At 38.6% G+C, this 15,580-nt stretch overlaps 1 long non-coding RNA gene across 2 annotated transcripts; it reads right to left on the reverse strand.

The window, feature by feature from the left end:
- Nucleotides 1-9,270: 9,270 nt before the first annotated feature.
- On the reverse strand, nt 9,271-12,090 carry LOC137159718 (uncharacterized). 2 transcript variants are annotated; one of them, XR_010921716.1, is made up of 4 exons: nt 11,960-12,090; nt 10,195-10,386; nt 9,905-10,005; nt 9,271-9,484 (listed from the first exon to the last, which is right to left on the reverse strand). It is a non-coding gene; the product is annotated as an uncharacterized lncRNA (long non-coding RNA). The 2 variants fall into 2 exon arrangements; XR_010921717.1 differs by lacking the exon at nt 9,905-10,005.
- Nucleotides 12,091-15,580: the final 3,490 nt, after the last annotated feature.

Raw genomic sequence — 15,580 nt, forward strand, 5'->3', positions numbered from 1 at the left:
AAGCAGGCTTCCTTGGTATGTTACTTCTTTGTTTGGTATATTTGTTATTTCTTTGGTATAGTTGGTTGGGTTCTCCTTGCTTAAAATTTGGCCTAAAAATCTTAAAATGCAGAAAAAATTCAGTTTCCCAAGAAAGAAGCCACAACCCACTTATTTGTTTTCCTTGTGTTGCCAGAGGCTCATTTGTTTTTCCTGCAACAGACCAGCTCTTATAGTTCTTATAGTTTCTTATAGTTCTTATATATTTTTCTATTGTTGTTATCTTAGTGCCTAAGAGACCGAGTCAGGGTCCAGGGCCCCCATTCTACATCAAGGAAATCAAAGAGTTTTCCTGGTGAGTTAAATGGGCGGAGTGAGTGGAAATCAAACCTACAGTGCTAAAACGGGAAGAGGGGCAGAATCAGACTTACAGTGATGTTAGGAGAATTAACATTTATTCGTTGTTTTGAAATATAGAAGGGTCAGGTTAGTCTACATTATCACAGCACTCCAGACAAGCAGTCATTTTATATGAGTGAAATAGAAATGTCTTGAATAGGGATGGAAATAGTAATTTACATAAGATGAGAATTGATCTAAACTTTTGTTTGAGACTGAACTATTTTTTTGTTCTTTGAAGTAGTTGTGACTATCTTTATTTTTTCCACTTGCTTATAACTATGCAGTCCCTGGTTTTAGCTGAGTGGAAGCAGCAAAAAAGAGACGCAAAAGATTCTTGAGGTATTTATGATTCAGTAAAACTTGGAAATAATAGCTGCCTCCCTAGGTGATGGACTTTGAGGCAGCTAACAAACCACAGCCCAGTCCAACTCTCTTAAAGGGCCAGCTCATTCTGTGACCCTCCTTTGTCTACTGAAGAGAAAGCTCAACTTTTTTTTTCAAAGCAAGAAAACTCTACATATAAAGGTATACAAAGCAGACCAATTTTACTTGGCAGTTTCAAAAGAACAAAACCAGCAAGATTGGTTCACACGCTTGAAATATATGCATGGAGATTTGGATTTGTGTGAACCTGAAAACTCAGAGCAAAAACAAAACAAACAAACAAACAAACAATCCTAGCAAAACTCTTTACAAAGAGAGCTAGAGGGAATACTTGACAATAAACTACACTGTGAATTTCACCTCTTTGTTTACAAAGCATCCATGAATAAACTGCAGAACTTTCTTCAATAAATAATTCTTGGTTTGAAGACCATTTATGAATAGTTCCTTGCAACTATCTGGAATTCACAAAGAATTTGTATTAACTAGTTATATCAGATACACGCTAGACTGGGATTCCAGAGAGCTGGGTTCAGTTCTCTGCTCCAAACACAGATGTCCTGGGTGACTTCGGGCAAGTCATTTAGCCTCTCTGCTTCTGTTCCCCCATCTGTAAAAGGGAGATAATAGCACCTTCCTACCTTACAGGGGTGTTTTGAGGATACATACAGTAAAGATTCTGAGGTGCTCTAATTATACAGTAATGAGGGGTTATATAAGTACCAAGATAGATAAGTAAGATAAATGTTTGGTTGCCTTGAGTAATTATCCAACACAAATTTTGTATTGCACATTATAGTACAAAGTACATAGTTGACACTGCTGTTGGTTAGTTATGGAATTCAGTATTCAAAGCAAATTTGGGGATTGTGCTGACCCTTCAGCACTACCCCTACACTATGTGCAGAGGGCATGTAGAGTTTTGTTCTACTAGTAGTATATAAGGAGCACTCTGAGTTGTGTGCCTTTTTTTGAACATCTCTTCTTTGTACATACTTATTTGTTCTATTTGGAATGATTATCTCCTGAGTTAATGAGCATGAGAAAGAAAGGTGCTAGATAGTGCAGCCCTGGAGAGAGAAAGATAGCACACAGCCCTTTCATTTTGAGACAGACACACCAGTATTTATCTTCAGTTTGCTCTTTTAACTCATACTCTATTAATCTTTCCTCCACTTTGGATCATACCAGTTTAGAAAGACAGATTAGTATTGAGAGGCAACTGCACAACAGCTAGGAAGACAGAGTTATCTTGTTTGTCTTAACATTAGCTAACCTTGGCTTCTTTGCCAATATTGAGGAGTAATAGAGGAACAACACAGAGGGAGAGCCTGAATTAATGAAGTGGGAATGATGAATGAGTAATTCATCCAAAGCTTCCTTTTGGTTAGGAGAACAATCTGTGTGTGAGCTACTTTCTGGGCAGCTGGAGAATAGGTCAATGCAATGTCATTCCCTTCCTGTACTAGAAACAGTACTTTCTGTTCTTATTAGGGATGGGTCCCTTCCAATGGAAGAAGGAAGTGCCATACACATGAGTCAACCTTGTGTGTCCAGGTGGTGCCATTACTCAGTTTTTGGACACTGTGTTACAACATATTCATACACTCATTTGGGCACTTCACAACTGTGTGAAAAGGCAACATTTTACATTTCCCGTTGGATTCCTCTTTACATTTTATGGAGGTATAGTTATAATCTTATAGGTTTTGTCTAAATCAAAAAAAAAAAAAAATAGTGTGGGGCCCAGTACAGAACCCTGTCATCAGCCACTACATACTCTTTAATTCCAAACCTTAGCTTTCTGCTTGCAAATACTTTTTCTTGGCAACTTATTACCCTACCCATATTTAAACAGTTTTATACTTTAATCCATCATGAAAAACTTTGTCAAAAGCTTCATAATAATCCAAATACATTACATCTGTTGGTTAGCCTTGATCTAGAACAATATTTATTTCGCTAAAAATAGCAGTGGAATGTAAGAGCCAGCAGATTGTGTTATGATTTATCACTGAAAATTAAAAAGCAAATAAAAGAAAAATTTCCCATGCAACTTCTGTTCTTCAGTGACCCAGAGATGGCTGTATTAACCCTCAAAATAATCAGGATTCTTGTGGCCTCTGAAAAAGATTTCTAAATTGCAGAATCCAGAACAAGTATGTATTAAGCCTAGTCCTAATAAAGTATTCATCACTGTCCCTATTTAGAACAATTGTAATGGCAAAATGCTGAGCTGCTGTGGCCTCAGGACAGAGGAGAAATGCGTTAGGGAATGGTGGAGAGGAGACATTTTAATAATGAGGAGTGGGGCTGTGGGGTTAAGAGTAGTACAGGGAAATTTTAACTAACAGGTTCTTCACTTTTGAGAAGTTTACTTATTTTTTTGTTTCCTTCATCTATTCTATTTCTTTAGTTTTTTGCAGACTGTAAACTCTTTGGGGCCATAACAGTCTTTCCTTCTGTGTCTGTACAGTATCTAGCACAATGGGGTCCAGATCCCTGCCTGGAAACCCCAGGTACCACTACAATACCAACAAATTATCAACAGAAGTTCACTTGGTGCCCACAGTCAATAAGCCATGCAATACACATGGGTTTCCAAGACAGAATTCATCCCTAATGCTTTGTTTCTACATCTAATAACTAATCCTTCTATACTTCGGTTTTGACTTCAGATTTTGGGTGGTAAATAGTGATGTTTACTAGTGTTCCCATTTTCTTTTTAATAAATGCTCAGAGTGCTGAGTTATTTTGCAGAGATGTGCATTATTATACTTGTGATGAACAGCATAAAAAACAGCTTTACCCAGCCAAGTGAAGGTAGGGATGATGGTAATCATAATTTTGGCAGATGGTAGAGGGTGTCAGGTAGAACATTAATTTTATTTTTGTAAACAACTATACTGTGTCACAGTCTTAGTGTTACATATCTTTGCTTTGTAGCCACTAAGGATACACATAAATAAACCTTGTACTTTAGAGACTTGAAGACTGGAGGTAATAAAAACAGGCTTCTATTTCCTTTTCTTATTTTGTAGTTGGAGAGAGTGCCAGAAAACTTGTCATGTTTGCTGAGTTGTTTGCAAGAAGTGCTACTGGGTGACACCATAAATTCCACAAACATATTCTGGTACTTCACCAGACAGCACAGTTAAAGATATGACAGTTTTCTTATAATATTTTCCCAATGATCTTAAAAAGTTGTAGGACAGGGAAGGTGAGGGGGAGCATTTTTATGTCTGAAAAAAATCAGAATTTTCTGCAGTTTAAGATTTACTCTTATTTTGCATACACTGCATTCAATTCTGAAGTGACACTATTTGCACAGCACTGCAAATATGTTGGTGCAGCACAGGGGGTTACTATATAAATAAAATGTGCATTATTATTTCTTGTTTCACATTATCTTAATAAACACCTATTGCATAGTTAATCCTCAACAAATAAGCTTTCAATAATCTAATGCTAATTATTTAGCCTATAATAACTGGCTTAATAAAATCTAAATTAAGCATGTAGACATTTACAATGTTTAGCCATTTGATTATCGACTGAATTCAATCTATAGTCAACAGCCACACTTGCTTTAGCACTAGGCCATTAATGAATGGAACATGAATACACACACACAATGTAACCATAGAGCCAAAGGCCTATCAGTGTCCTGCATGTGCCTTTCTATAGTTTACCAAATGTGATAATTTAATGTTTTGTCAGCATTTTGTTTTGCAAAATAGAACACTAACCATACTTGTCTATACGGATATTCTGAGAGTGAAGTATTGTAACAGGAAACTGTTTGCTCAGAGATCAAACATACTTTTCCTCAAGGCAGGGGCATGCACAAGAATTTAAATTGGATTGTTTTTGGATAGGCCGGAGGAGCTCTCTGCCCTCCCGTTCTGCGCGTCCCTACCTCAGGGGTTCAATTACTTCTTAACATGGTGATGACTGGGTCCTGGGTACATCAGATATCTTACCACTACCAAAATTAAAGGAGAAATTATGTGTGTTCTTCCCAGTAAGCTGCTCATGTAATGTTAGTTGTTTAAGTACTATCTTCTGTTGGGTTCAAGGGAGAAAAGACAGGCCAAATCATATTCCTCATGCTGACATACACAGGGGACAGAATCTTCTTCCACGATCTTGAGACAGAGTACAGAGTGTTTTCAGGGTTGTAGTCCATTGCTTCAGCATTTTGTAGACCCTCTCTCCATACACAAACATTCACTTGCCACTTTACAACTGAACCAGGTAGCATAGGCAAGTTGCTTCTGATAAAAGGTCTACATCTACAGTCCCTGAAAATGAAAGCTGCCTATTTTGAAAGATTGTTTCCCAACCAAGTAAATGTAAGACTGTCACACAGCATATAGAATCACATCTTCTGCCCCTTTAAGTCTGCTTTTTACTATTGAATCTGGCTAGTACAGGATTTACCCAATGTGGGAATAATCTAGGTAGCAAAGAGATGGCATGGCCTGATGTGCATTACTTCTGAACTCTGGCATACAGGACTTTCCTCAAAGGAATGGGGTGTGGTCAGAGTTCTCTTAATCCCAGACAGCTGGAATGGGCCATTATGGCTATGGAGAGCCAACTTCATTGTAATTTAGCACCTCCTTTGAGGTCTGTTACACTTCCACAATGTTAATAAGAATGAGGCTCAGTGTGTTTGACAAGTTGCCACCTTAGTAGTACCCTATTTGACCCATCTCTATTTCTACTCATGTCTCTAAAATACTATCTTTGTCATTTTCTTGTAAGTTTATAAAAGAAGCAACAACTTTTGGGCAATTTTACCTATTCATAAACATCACAAATTAAACAGTAATCTATACGACAAAGGTCAATTCAAAGTCAGCTCACCAAGCCACAAAATTCACTTCAACTCACTCAAAACAAATCTAACGTGTAAAATCCCAGGGCTAGATCCTGCTTCATCCTTGTGGACTTTTCCTATAGGGAACCATATTTTAGAATATGAACTTGAGGAGTCATGATACATAACGATGTAAAACATTCATTGTAAACAAGGACTGTTGTATTTAACGCCATCTCAGCAGGCAACCATCTCTGACCCGCTGACACAATGTTAAACATGACAGTCTCTTTTTGAACTGCTAAATCATGTTTATCACTGTGTTAGTTACCTTGACTCCTCAAGCCCATGTTCTACCAGGATGTCACTTTCCAGTGAAGACAAGCACAAATGAGTGTAAAGCAGAGATAGAGGGTCCAAGGACTCTCTTCCTTGCCTTCTCTGCTCACCCTGGCTCACATAAAGGCAGGCAGAATGTTTATGGGTACTCCCTTCTGGAGGATGCAGGCCCTCATCATTCCTGGGCTGTGCTTAAGAAGGTATGCTCTAGATCTAAGTGAATGACTAGCTTTGCAATATGACAAACATACTTTTTTCCCAGACCAGTGAAGGAAGCACTTTCCAGAATGAGGGCCCCCCTGAATGTGCCCATGTATTAGCCAGTCAGGAATCTAGTCTGGAGACAGTTAGCCAGTACACCCTAGTTAATAATAGCTAGGGTGTTACATAAAGACGGAGTATACCTCTAAGTAACCGTAATAATGATATAGCCATGATAATGGATTTTTTCTGTATCAGTTGTCAAACAGTGGGCAAGTTAATGGAGCAGCTGAGGCAGGACTTTATTAATGAAGAATAAAAGGTGGGTAATATAACTAATGCTAGTCAACATGAGTTTATGGGAAATAGATCCTGTTAATAACTATCTTTATTTTATTTTATTTTTTGGATGACAAGTTTAGCTGATAAAGGCAATAGTGTTGATGTAATACACTTAGATTTCTGAAAGGTGTTTGAGTTAGTACTGCACAACACTTGGATTAAAAAAATTGAATGATATAAAATTAACATGACACACTAAATGGATTAAAAGTTGACTAAACGATAAGTCTCAAAACATAATTTTAACCAGGGAATCATCATCAAGTGGGTGTGTTTATAGTACCATCCCACAGGGAGTGGTTCCTGGCCCTAACCTATATAACATTTTTAGGAATGACCTGGAAGAAAACAAAACAAAAAAATCACTAAAAGTTAGAAGTGACACAAATTGGGGGAGTAGTAAATGAGGAGAGATCATTGATACAGCACAATCTGGATCATTTGGTAAGCTGAATGCAAGCAAACAATGTGTGTTTTAATATGGCTAAATAGATTCGTTCAGAGACAAAAGAAAAAGGCCATAATTACGGGATGGGAGACTCTGTCCTGGAACTGCAGTGTCTCTTAAAACGATGTGAAGCTGAATAATCAGCTGAACATGAGTTCCCAGGGTGACATTGTGTTCAAAAAGGTTAATGCAATCTTTTACTCCTGGGGGAATTCTGTGCCACTGCATAAGCGCAAAATTAATGTCCCCCACAGAATAATTGATTCTGACAGAGAGGGTGAAGGAAAGCTGCAATTACACCTTTTGCTCAGAAGGTAGCACCAGAAGAGGGCAGCAGGCTCATGGGCCTGAGCAGCCAGTCACAGAGAGAAAAGGGGAGAGCCTGCCTTGCTCACAAGAGCCCTGGCCATGGGATCAGATGAGAAGGCATGGGCTATAGGGAGGAGAAATAATGGACAGAATGGGCACACAAGGCTTCTGTGGGGGACACAAAGACTTGGGTTCAGAAGGGCTAGTGGGGGACAAACTGGGGTGGTGGTACAGAAGTTAGTGGGGTGACATTGAGTCAGGGGCTGAATGGGAATGGGGGTGCAGGGCCACACAGGGAGAGAGGGGAGGAGAGTTGCAGGGACACATGGGGATGGGGCATCTATGCCTGGCTGAGAGGGGCTGCAGGAACACATGGGAACATGTGCAGATATGCCTCCTGAATGGGAGAGGCTAGGGGTCAGCCAGGGTCTGCATGGGGGAGGCTCCCCCTCTCCCTGATAATACTTCGCTCCCTGAAAAAAAATACCTGTTCTATACTTCTCCCACCCACACCCAACAACTCTCCAGATTCACTCCCAGCAGTTACTTCTCTCTTTCCTCCATTATCCTGACTCACCCAAGCCTTTACACTGCTTCCGAGGGGTGTGGGAAATATTTTTCGATAGTGCAATTTAAATGAATTACTCAAAGTTCTGAATTAACATAACTAGTAAGGAAGCTATTTGTTAAAAAACATTTCCTGATTTTTGTTGTTGTTGTCTGTATACTTGCTGAAAGGTATTTTGAAATAAATTACCAAAACAATTGAAACTGGCACGATTGTATTGTGTTATTTTTGACAAAAATATGCAAAATTTCAAAATATTGTGTGCATAATTTTTAATTTGTGGTGCAGAATTCCCCAAAGAATGTCAGCAATTGCAAAGAACCACACATCGGGGAGGGGGAATTCCCCGATATACATACAAAATGATGGGGTCTAAATTAGCTTTTATCCTTCAAGGAAGATTTTGGAATAATTGGAGACAGTTTTCTGAAAAAGTCTGTTCAGCGTGCAGTAGCAGTCAAAAAAACCCCAAACAACTAACAATGTTAGAACCACTAAAAAAAGGATAGAAAAGAAGACAGACAATATCATAGTGCCACTGTATAAATCCACAGTATGCCAACACCTCAAATACTGTGCGCAGTTCTGGTTACCACATCACAAAAAAAATAAAGTTAGAATTGGAAGAGGTACAGAGAAGGGCAACAAGAAAGATTAGGGCTATGGAAGAGCTTCCATTCAAGGAGAGATTAAAAAACTGGGACTGCTAAATTAAGAAAAGAGATGACAGGGGGGAGGGAGAAGGATCGTCAGAAGTTTAAAAATCGTGAACAGTGTGGAGAAAGTGAAAGTATTATTTATCCCTTTACATAACACACTAACCAAGGATCATCCACTGAAGTTAGTAGGCAGCAGATTTAAAAAACAAAATAAGTACTTTTTTACACAATGGATATTCAGCCTGTAGAATTCATTGCCAGGGAATGCTATGAAGGCCAAAAGTATAACTGAGTTAATAAAAGGATTAGCCTTCATGAACCTACATCCATCAATGGCGATCACTGAAGATGGGCAGGGACACAGCCCTACGCTGGGTCACTAAACCTCTTACTGTCAGAAGCTGGGGATGGATCACTCAGTAATTGTCCTGTTCTGTTCACTCCCTTTGAACCATCTGGTACTGGCCATTGATGGAAGATAGACTGCTAGACTAGATGGACCACTGGTCTGGACCCAATATTGCCATTCTTATGTTCTTAATTGAATAGGCCAAATTCACTCCAGGCATAGCTCCACTGATGTCCATAGTTACACCTACAGAGAATTTGGCTCTTCTTTAATGGGAAAACAAACACATGGATTTGTTAAAGCAAGTATTGGGAGACTGGCTGGGTCACTCTTATTAATGAGATCAGACCCTTTCTATTATGAGCCACTTGATTAAACTAAAGCAGGTCAGCTGTGTAGTGTCCTGTGTAAAATGAACTGGTGTTCTTAGTCTAGTACATAAAACAGTACAATAATTGGTGTTAATTTGCACTCTTGTTGACAGTCACAGAAGAGAAGCCAAAGACTGAACAGGCATGAAAGTTAAACTACCCCATCAGGCATAAAAGTCCCTCCAGGTCAGAGTTGAAGCACATTATCTTCAATGTAGACATTCAGTGATAAGCAGAGGACTTCATTCTTCAGTGGCTTCAATAGTTATCATCTTTTGCAAGGACTAAGGTCACTTAAAAGGCTATTTCTATTTAAAAAAGCAGGAATAAATTTACATGAGAAATACAATGATGTCAGGCACTGGAAGGCTAAACCTGACCCCCTCAAAGTACAAATTATGTATCAGTGTTAGTAATCATACAGAATTATTAATCTACTGCCACAACTGAGCAACTGTAAATGGTTGTGTGTGTACATGATGGTGGCACCAGGACTGACATGCTGAGTAAGTTAGCATTAAATGTGTTATGGCCCACTGTCAACTTATAACCCTCACATTTTTTATTCCAGATTCTGTCACTAACATATTACTGACACATCCATTACTGCAATGCATTTTCAACCTAATATGGGATTAATATTTATCATGCCTGTATGTGCCTCTCATTCCCGGTTGTGCATATGAATAAAGTATGTGATTAAACTAGAATGCCTTTAAGGCCCCCACCTTAAAAAGCTGACTGACTGTGCATTGTCTACTGGCAGAGAAGCAGCTTGGGAGGCTTTAGAAACTTCTGTTGTGATGTTGTCAGGACCAGAAAGGACTAGCTGAGATATAGGAAATTGAGACTAGATTAGTAACCAGAACTGTATCTATACATTTGCCACTTGTCAAGCCTAGCAGAGCCTTTAAAGATATAAAAGGCACTTCTCCAAAGGATTTATTTAATTATACAATTGAGATTTGTTTAGGAGTAATGGGAAGGCAATACTGAGGGAACCATAGGGTTAACTAACCTGGATGTAGCTTTCATGTGAAAAATTCTTTTTATTCAGTAAAACAGTTCCCAGAGTCTGCTCTGATGTCCACACAAGCAAGCGTGCATGTGAATGCAAATGACTTCATTATAGGCTGACTCTATGTGCACCAATGAGCTGTACAGGACACTTGCAGTGACACTGGCTTTGTATGCTGTTTTCTTGCTGTTTCTGTATGAAAAAAAGAGTGGCATCTTATCCATTAGTTAGCTGGAGGGGAAGCTACCACTTTCACTGTTTAACATGTTCCTTTCTCTCTGACAGTTGATAACATTTGCTTTTTGTGTCTTCATATTGAAATCTGTAATAGTCATCTCCAACTGGGTCGGAATACTGTTTGGGGTAGGACTTCTGTTCAGTTTGTGATGTTGCTGAATTCATTGCATTCATATATACAAACAATATATTCTTTAATTAAAGAATGAACATTCCAGAGCTGACAGACATTCACAGGTACAGCAGGAAGCTGTTGGCAATTGGAAACAGGAGCAGTTTCTATTTATACTCAGTTCAGGTGCCTGGATGTTATTATACCCTACTGACTGACCTCCATTATCACAGATTATTCCCTCTACTGGGGTTCAGCTCTGCACTTGTACTGTCTGTGTATGTGGTCCTATTGACACTGTGTGCTACCTAAGAATACACCTATACATTAGATAAAGACTTCCCATATCTGAGCTAATTGTGATGGTTAGCACCGGTGGTCATGTGATAGAGCAACATAACTTACAATTGCAGACTAACAGTGTTTGCACAACCTTTGTTTTATTGAAGCCAGACCTGCTAGTTGCTCCTCACATTTTTAATTCAAGTGGATTTAATAGGAGATTGGGTGCAGTTCCTCCATTCCTCTTGCAGAACAAGTTTTGGAGGCTTTTTTTTTTTTTTAAAGCACATCTCATGGGGGATGATTTTGTGTCTCCGAATGTAAAGAGAGAAATGGTTTTAGGCCCTATCTATACTAGGGGTTTGCCCCAATCACAGCCATGGCTAGGTAACCATCATTGTAAGTGCACCAATGGAAAATCCTAGTGTAGACAGAAAGCCACTGTAAGCCCTAGTTTGAGCTAGTACAGCCTACCCTTGATGTGAGCACTGGTACACATTTTTACAGAGGCTTTTCCTGTTTATACAAATGGTTTGCACTGGTATAGCTATACTCATGGCTGGCTGCTGATGGCTGAAATACCCTTTTAGGCCAAAAGGTAAACTTTTCAAAAGCACTTAAGTCCTTTAGGAACCTAATGGGAATGATTAAAAGTCGGGGGGGGAAACATGGAGGTTAGGCTCCTAAATCACTTAGGTGACTGAAATTTTTAACCAAGCCCTTATAAATCTTAGTTTGACTATAAAAGAAAGACCAAATATGGAAAGCTATTTGGTTAAAAAGGCATTGCTTAAGAGTATAAATGAACGGGATTAAACAGCAACATGTATCATTTATATACTTCATAATGGATTTTGCAGAAAAAGAAACCACAGCTGGAAGACCAAAACACAAAAAGGTAAGAGAAATGCTCAACAGGACTTCAGCACACTAGACTTCCTATCCTACATGTTTTACAATGTACCATTAGAACACGAACACCAACCACTTCACAGGTGGATGTAAGTGTTTGAGGGCCATTAAACACTGTGAATATGCCCTAATGAATCATGATTACAGAATCACCTGTACTAAATCATTTTGTGCTGATCCACCAGGAATATTTATTAGTCCTTAATATTTCTCATTGTTTACCTGTGACAGGGTTGCTTGTTGTCTGAAGATGATCTGGCACGCATATATTTTCTAGTAGTGTATGCTTCATATGAGGAGAACATACACAGGACTTGAAGAACTCCTATTCACAAAATTTCTAGTTGACTTTCCTCCATGTGAAAGACCATCAAACAATCTGAGATATCCTTTGGGATTATGTGGCTCTGGCTGTCTGCCCACTTCTCATGGTGAGCACAACTATTTTATGCTCCATTACCTTGGATATCTCTCTGCTTGAGCTGATGCTATTGTCTGCCATAGGCTCATCTCCAACCAGAATGCCTGCCGGCAGCATTCTTCTGTAATACTTTCTATGTTCTGAGAAACCATACCATCTTAATGGGTTTGTGAGATCACTTTTTTAGGCTGTCAATGGTCTTTCAACCAGGCCAGCTGCCTCCCATACACCCTCTCCTGGTCTACAGATGCTATGAGAAGCCTGCCTCAGTTTCCCCTTCTGGACTGTTCAAATAAGTTTCACTTCAAGTTTCCCCCCCCCTAGTCAAAACTACCCCTCCTGGGTTTATTAATAAAATAAACTAAATAAAACTCAACTTCCCCACTCTCCTTCCAACAAGCACTCCATTCATAAGTCCATACAACACAAGGCTTCTCTTCCTCCTCCCAGGCTATCCTGCCTGGGGCCTTTGCAGTCTCTCCTCTGCCTGGAGAGCTTTCCTCACTCTCCACAGACTCTAGTACAGCTTCCTGAATCCCCCTCTAATTTCCTGTTTCTTTTATACCGGAATCACTTGATTCTTCTCAAGTGGGGCTCATCCTGTACTCAGGGTTGGCTTAGGCCCAGGTCTCCAGCCCATGTTACAGACCTCAAACTTTATATCTCTTCCCTCACCCCTCTTGTTTCTGATCCAGATCTTCAGGTTCATGTGTTATTGAGTATAGTAATATGCTTCTGTCACAAAAGGAGTAATTTTTCTCAGAATATCAGATACAATGTTATTTAGATAGCTTGTGTTTCTTAGTGGTGCAAATGAAACTAAAGTTTTTTACCCTCCAGAAGTAGGATTGAAATGCTGTAGCTGGAGACTAAGCTATCTCTGACCTATAATAAAATTGTCCATCACTACAGACTTCTTGGGAAACATTTTCTTCAGTAAAACTATATGCACTGGCCCAATTTGTGCTTTTAGGCACAGCTCTCAGAAACAGGTAGTGCATAAACATGCCTCAATTCCCTCCCTTGATTCCCACTTGACCTATACCAGCTGCAAATTACAGCACCCCTCCCACTTGCTCAGCTGTGCTGGTTAATGCACTGGTAGGTCAAACCAAGGATATCTACTCCCCACTGCTGGCCAGAAAGCTGCTACAGTCCAGAGCCCACGCTGCTGTAATGGCCCCTGAGGCTTCTCTAACTGGCTTCTAATTAAGTTACTCGGAGTTAATCTGGCTCCTTTGGATTTTGGGGGATCAAGGAACCACAAAAGTAGCATTTTCCATTGTCAGGGTCCTGTACCATGTGGATCTGAAGGCAGTTTCAGGGTCTTGTTTTGTAGCAAGGTGCCTTGGCAGTAGTATCAGCCAAGATTCAATATTGTATAATAAAAATAAATATATTGCAGCTGTTTAATTTCAAATATACTTTTCAACCTTGACAGGCATACATTTTTGTATTTGTCAATTTTTCTTCAGATTACAACAACATTTGCTTTGACATTTAAATAAAATAATCTACCATGTGTTCAATATTGAATATAGCGCCTTGGATTAATAAAACCTTCCTTAAAAATCTCATCAATCTTGGTGATTCTTGCTATTTTCTTTTTAGCTCACTCTCTGTTCAGATTGAGAGCAAAGATAGTGCTCAGCAGTATTTGAATACTTATACATTCGAAGTAAAGGTGCCCATACTGTTACATCTTAATAGGAACCCAGGATATTTTATTTCTATATAATATAATTTAAGTGACATGGTAAGATTTCTAGGATACTTGAGCAGTTCTCTCCATTTGTTTGAATACTGGAGATCTGAAGCTATTGATGTTTAAAGAGGGCATATTGTGATGTTGGATGGAGGTTGCATTTTAAATAGGAAATAAAGTGTCATATTATTTCATCTACTTGGAAACCCCCTCAAAAAGATTTATTGTTAGGAAAAAAACCACATTTTTCCACTTGTATTAAATAGAGATGTTTCCTAGGAATAACACCGAATTAAAAACCTGTGTCTTTGTACGCATCATGGAGCGCTACTCATTGTGAGGTTATTAAATTTTCACACATTTAAATTATAGTTGCTGGTTATATTAATCTAATTGTCATATTTCAATGAATATAAAATGGTCTGTTACAAGGAAGTTTTATTTGCCACAATATGATGTAAGTAATTTTACTTATTTTCACTTTTGATGTTTGCAAATTGTTTATCCACCTATCTAGAACCCAAGTCAAGGCTGCCCCATGAATGAGTTAGCAGATGTGATCCACCAATGTGTGCACGCCCAGCACCCTTTCTTCTCTAAATCTATAGAGCAAACAACAAAACATAGGTCTCAAATTGCTGTACAAATTGGTATGGGTAACCAGCCCTGGCAACCATCAATCTTAATTCTTTCAGCCATCACATAAACTGAATCCTTTTGTAGCAAAAACCCCTACAGTCTTAAGCATACCTGCAATGCAGTACCAGTTTGGAAACTGATCTGAAATATCTGACAACTCTAAAAGGGAAAATATCCATAGTATGATACATTTTATTTCTTTTCACAAGTATGTCTCAAATAAGCAGCAGAACATAACTTGTTACAGGCTTTGTGGACAGGCCAGCAAGGTTTAGTTCAAGTGCAGATAGGATGAGCATACGTGCCCTGAACAAGTTTTTGTTTTTAATAATCAGCTATTAGTTTCCATGAAAAAAAGTGCTGCATCTAATTTGTTATGATTCACTGAATCATATTATTTCTTATTCATGAGTAAGTGGACAGCTAAGCATTGATAAAAAAGGTTTATGAATCCTGAAAGTTTTGAGAATTTTAGCACAAATTATTTATACTAAAATGTATAGAGAAAAGAGCATTGTTATTCACTGTTAGTAATTTTAAATGCTTCAGTCATACACTCATACAGTGAAAACTGTATTATGTGATTTAAGTGCTTCTATCACACACCATGAATAATGAATAGCAAATAGTCACTGAATAAACAGAATATAGTTTGATATTATTCAACCAAGCTTTTTGGCAAATACCTGAATAATGAATACATTCAAAGAAAAAATTTGCAAGACAGAAGGTTCTAAATTCTCATAACAAATATTGGACCCAATCCTGCAAATCATTTAGTAGGTAAATAAAGCTTATGGGTGAAATTCTGATCCCACAACAAAGGACTGGGCCATGATTTGCAGTTTGTAGATCAGACACTTTTATAATAAATAGTTTGACCTGCTATAATGGAAGGTATTTCATGTGAGGTTTTTTGCTTTCTAAGTAACCCTCAATCTGAGATTTTGTTGCACTTCAGATAATTTTGGATTGTCAGCTAGGAGAATAAGTGTCTCTCTTCCTCCTGCAGCAAAATAGTTCAACACAGAAAAATCCAATGAAGTTGAAAATCCAAGTTCGCCTGTACAATAGCTGT

The sequence above is a fragment of the Emydura macquarii genome, unplaced genomic scaffold, assembly GCF_026122565.2.
Source record: "Emydura macquarii macquarii isolate MOO-44397 ecotype Brisbane River unplaced genomic scaffold, CSIRO-AGI_Emac_v2 contig_1876, whole genome shotgun sequence".
NCBI classification, from domain to species: Eukaryota; Metazoa; Chordata; order Testudines; family Chelidae; genus Emydura; species Emydura macquarii.